The following is a 6,000-nucleotide window of genomic DNA, read 5'->3' on the forward strand; positions in this document are numbered from 1 at the left end:
CAGTGTATGTTTTCCATATGACAGTGTTTTCCATAACTAACAAGAGCCACTTTGACATAGCCTCAACATAAGTTGAGCATGCTTGATAAGAAGGTAGATAACCTTTTTGCAGAAACCCGAGGACATGTTGTATTCACACTTGACTACTTCATATGATGTGGTCAAGTGATAACATAAAATTAACAATTTATTTCACACCGTCGAATTGTATGAGCATACGCATCATAACATTAGGAAAAACTACAGAAAACCTATCTAATGATCATTTATGGTTATGCACGTAATAGTGCATCACGCTAAATTGTAAAACAACGGGACTAGTGCAACCCAATGGCAATGACTATATCATGACAATCATATCATACATTTGAGCTTATTAGCTTTAGAGAGGGATGAAGTTTGATGAAAAATGCTAAATGCTCTTCTTTGAAAAATATGAAGATTGAGAACACATTAAATTGATAAAACCCCAAGAAATATTTGATCATGTACCATTGAGAACCTTAAAAGCTCTAATCAAAATGTATCACGTTTTCATAACAACAGTAATGAATGGGAAATTTCCAACATTGATTTGGAAAACTGAAGGTAGCATTTTGAAAAAAAAAAATCAATTCTCAATAATACAATATCATTAGGTTATTGTCATCTTAAATAAGTTGATACCATAGACTATAGATGTGGGTGACATGATGATGGGTCTTGAAGAGGCAGCATCACTCTCTGAATGTTCATCATCACCTTTACTATATGCTTGCAAGAGATCGTCACTCGATACTATGCATCAGAACCCGAAGAAGCTTGGGAAGAAAGCAAGGTATGCCAAGGACATAATAATGACCACTTGTGATGATGATGATGATGGCGATGATGTACTCATCAATGAATTCAATGTGTCTCCACGACAGTTTTCTTCAAGGCAGCCCGATTTCACATCACATGCTCAAATGGTTCGGACAAAGCCTGGGAAGAAATCAAGGTATGGCAAAGAGGGCACTTGTGATATTAATGATGATGATGATGATGATGATGATGAAAACACCATCAATGAATTCAGCATATCTCAATCTAAGTTTTCATCATCAAGGCAACCTAACTTTAGTCACAAGAAACACAACCTGAGGGCTGTGAAAAAGCCCAAAAAACTGAAGAATGTTGCTTCAGAGATGATCAGTGAGGAAGGATTCGGCGATGAGAATGCCATGCCACAGCAAGTACAAAACATTGTGAAGATACCGCCATCCAAGGACAACACACACACACACGCAGTCCTCTTGCTAGTGTTCCTCTTAAAAGAAGAGAGAGCATTGCAATTGCAAACAACAGACTTCTCAGCTCTTTAGATGCCATTGCCTCACTGAAGTCCAGCCCTCAAGCTTTGTGTTCATCAACAAAGCATCATGTGACGATGATGACGAAGTATTCAAACCCATCTCCAAAAAGTATGATGGGTAGCCTTCTAGGACAATCTGGATCATCAAGGAGGGTCCTTATGGGTGCAAGTTTACTCTCAAGTGAACCAAAGAAGTCATCGAGGAGAGTTCTAAGATATTCAAATGTTTCATTGTAATGAGCATCACCATTTCACCATCTACAACATAACACATTAAAAAGATCCCACAATGTAAACTCAGATCTATATCTATGTGATAACATATAATTAGAAAACGTCTCTTTTATTATGAATTAAGTGGATCAATTACAAACTAATGTATCACCGAACCCATTGTTATTCTTGTCTAACTAGTAACTATACACATATACCACTTTCTTTTCAATCAAAGAATCATACACTGGTTAAGTGCGCACTTTGAACGCAAGGAAAGAGTGCACACTTAACCGAGTTACGCACTTAGGGCTTTTAAGTAAAAACAAATTCCCCCAATTTTTGTTCTCTTATCTTTCATAGAAAGCGTAGCCCCAACAACCATCACAAAGACCCTCCCTTCTTCTCTAATCAACGTTGCTGCTCCTAACGCTACTCCAATCCACGTCACTCACCACATTGTTGCTCCTAAATTTGTCTCTAGGCATGCATTTTCTTTTCTTTCTGTTTTGTGTGTGTCTATGACCTATGAATGAATACGAGAGAAAGAAGAGAGGGGAGGTTTTGATTCAGTGCATAATTTAGATGGAAATGTCTTTAATTGTTTGGAGATTGTGCATGGTTTCTTAGTTTGATACCCACATATTTGGTTGTGGTTGATATGGCACGTGGTTTAGGAGAAATAATCCACATATTTGGAATTGTGGAGAGGTTATTAGCATTTGGGGTAGAAGTCTCAAGATAGTGGCAACATGCGGTGTGAATGGGAGGGTTGTATGGGGGTCCTTACAGGGGCTAAAGTTAACAGGGGAAGGTTGGGTTAAACAGTTAAACCCCCACAATCATGGATTTATAGTGCAGGGTGCCAAGGTGTTTCAACGTGCTGGAGTTCGACCTGGCACTAACTCAGAATTTTTGGAAGAGATATGGATGATAGTGGCTTGTTTATCGGTCTAGCACATTTGGTCCAAGCGTTGTAAGTTTGTTTTTCATCAACAAAAGCTCCCTAGCGGTGAGGTGTTGTTAAATATCTGGTTCGAGCTGGTATCTTGGATGCGGGGACGGTACAACTCGATTCATGGGGGATATGATGCAGCTGAAAGAGCTCGGTCAAAGTTCTTGCTGAAATGGGGTAGTTCTCCTATGGTAGGCATATCATCATCAGGGCCTGAATGGAACTACCAAGCACCCCGATGGTTGTTTCTACCAATGGCTTCCATTAGTGACTAGGTGCTGTAAATATGTATAGATATGGTACAAGTTAATTACTAGGTTATAGGGGTTGTTGGGATACTATTGTTGAAAATGAGGTGGGGAGTATGACCACTTTGGTGACAAGGCCAAAGTGAGGGTTGCTGAAATTTTGGTGGTCTATGATGTACTTTGTTTGCGAAGTAGTGTTTTTTTGGAATAAGAAAAGAAAGAAAGAAGAGAAGGGGGGTTCTAATTTTGTGCATAATTTAGATGGCAATGTGTTACATAATTGTTTGGTGATTGGGCATTATAATGAATTCATAGTTGTTAAAAAACGCGTATTCTGCATCTAGAGTACGTTTTAGAATACTCTAAAGTATTCTACACGTATTCTACGGTTTAGAACTGCTATTTTTAAAAATCTGGCGTATTCTACACATTCTAGATACTTATTTAATGAGTATTTATCATTTCAAAAAACAAATTTTTTTTTTTATGAAAAAACAACTTTAGATTTTAAGAAGTATTTAACGTATTTTACAAGTATTCTAAGTATTTTTAAAAAAAAGTTAGAATACTTAGAATACGGATTCTACACATATTTTTTGCTAAGTATTTTACAACGATGAATGCAAGAGAAAGAAGTGAAGGGCGGTCTTGATTCTGTGCATAAGTTAGATGGCAATGTATTAATTGTTTGGAGATTGTGTGCGATGTCGTTAGTTTGATATCCACATATTTGACTATGGTTGATATGGCATGTAGTTTAGGAAAAATGATCCACATATTTGGCTGAAATAGGGTAAGAAAAATATCCATAACTAGGGATTTGAATCCCCAAAATTGATTGATAGCTTTCCCTTCATGTACATATGTCCACATAATAAGCTATTAATCGATTAATAGCTTTCCCTTCATGTAAGTCCACATAATGAGTTATTAATCGATTAGTAGATTTCTCTTTATAGACCCATCCCAACCTATTTAATGGTAGCATTGGAATATCTAAGTTCAATTCATTTTGTGGTTCACACCATCTGTCTTGTTCCAGAGCAAAGTTTCCACGAAATTAAGTCAAGATTGTATCCACATCCTAGCATGTTTGCCTCCTCGATGGATAATCCTCCAACTAATTGGAGAAGACCTAATTCATTCGTCTATTAATTTAAACCTATTTGTGACTTAAATAAGCTCGTATGCATTTATCAAAGAGTTTAAACCTTCAAAAGGTTTTTGTACATCTACACTTGATTGTGTATACGATGAAAACAATTCAGATTCTAAGTTTGTTGACATGCAAGACATGCATGGATGCTTAAAGGAAGATGATGTGATTATTCCTAGACTATTGAAACATATTGTTGATAGTGAACTCATGCTCAATTCAATCATGAAAACAACTTATTTGAGTTTTGAAAAAGCAAAGCAAGTAAAATCAGCTTTATCGAGTGCTCGTCGAATTATTCAAGAAGCAAATTCTGCCATTGTTTCTAAGCGTATAGCTAAAAGTAGGCTAATGACCTTACATGATTTTGGTATGAAATAGAGAAAAACTTACAAATCAGATTTTTGTTCATCATTTTGTTGTTTTCTAAATGTTTGGAACAAATTTCAATTTGGTTTGATGTAATTTCATCATGAAACAATGTAATTTCTTTGATCTGGATTTTGACCTCTTAAAAAACCCACTTAATAGAATGGCACACTATAGTGGACACACACTTAATCAAATGTCTACTAATTAGGCATGTTACATGTTCCATCATCCACCTTTAAGTATACTTGTTACGGGCATGACCATATAATATCCCGTGGTGAGAATTTACCGTAGTATTCTATACACTTGGATAAGTGTGAGGGTTAAACGAGAGTGTAAAGAAGGGGAGGATTACTTTTAATCCTCGGGATTGAGACAACCCATTAGGCCAAGTGTGAACTTGCCTGGGGGCCTTGGGTACCACTATAAATAAGAGGCCTAGCTACCCTCATTTCATCATCTTTTGACTCGTCGAGACTCTGTTCTTGTGGTGGGTCAACTCTTGTAGCGAGCGCACCAGCACCAGGTACGACTCAATGCCACGGCGGTGGTATGGGACGCCGATCGAGGCTCGAGTCCGTCTCGATCCCTTCGCTCGGGGGTGGTCGGGTGGATCGACACCCTTCTTTCTCTCTCTCCTATCTATCTATCTATCTATTATTCTTTTATCCTTATCATATGCTTACATTAGGGCATATCTCTAATAGTTGGTATCAAAGCAACTCAAGGACTATTTACGAATGGGTTATATACGTTATAGTAAATCTCCATGGGGTGCACTAGTTCTCTTGGTTAAAAAGAAAGAGGACACATGGCGTAGGTGTATTAATTACCGACGCTTGAATAAAGTGACGATCAAGAATCCGTATCCATTGCCCCGACCTGATGATCTAATTGATCATCTCCAGGGAGCTCGGTATTTTACGAAACTTGATCTCCGTACTGGCTACCATCAAATTCGTATAAGTGAGGACGATGTTCCAAAAACGGCATTTCGTACGCGCTATGGCCATTATGAGTTTTTGGTTATGCCTTTTGGTTTGACCAATGCTCCGGCTACATTTCAACAAGAAATGAATGACATTTTACGAGAACAACTTGGAAAATTTGTCGTTATTTTCTTGGATGATATTTTAGTTTATAGCCGTACATTACAAGAACATGCTAAACATGCCCACTTTGTTTTACAAACATTGCGTGACAAACAGTTTTATGCGAAGATTTCAAAATGTGAGTTCTTCAAAAAATCAATTACTTACCTTGGACATCTCATAACCGAATGAGGATTTGAAATTGATCCTTCTCGCATCGAGAAAATCAAGCTTTGGCCCACTCTTCGGAATATTTGAGAAGTTCAATCATTCCTTGGTTTTGTCGGGTTTTTGCGAAAATCCATTCGTAATTACTCCCAATTGACGACGCCGTTTACTGATCTTTTAAAAGGTCAAACGCATAAGTCTACAAAACCTTTTGCCTGGAATGCTACACTAGACCTCGCCTTTAAGGAACTCAAGGACCTGGTGTGCAAGGCTCCTTCGCTTCTTTTACACGATCCTTCAAACCTTTTGAGGTTGAAACCGATGCAAGCGATTATGCTATAGGTGTTGCTTATATCAAGATGGTAAACTAATAGCATTCGAGAGTAAGAAACTTTCTTCTGCTCAATGTTAGTATACCATTCAAGAAAATGGATTATTTGCAGTTATACATGCGCTCAAAACAT

This window comes from Azolla caroliniana, unplaced genomic scaffold (assembly GCF_043228905.1).
Source record: "Azolla caroliniana isolate FFs.n. ecotype wild unplaced genomic scaffold, voAzoCaro1.0.p SCAF_1, whole genome shotgun sequence".
Classification (NCBI taxonomy): domain Eukaryota; kingdom Viridiplantae; phylum Streptophyta; class Polypodiopsida; order Salviniales; family Salviniaceae; genus Azolla; species Azolla caroliniana.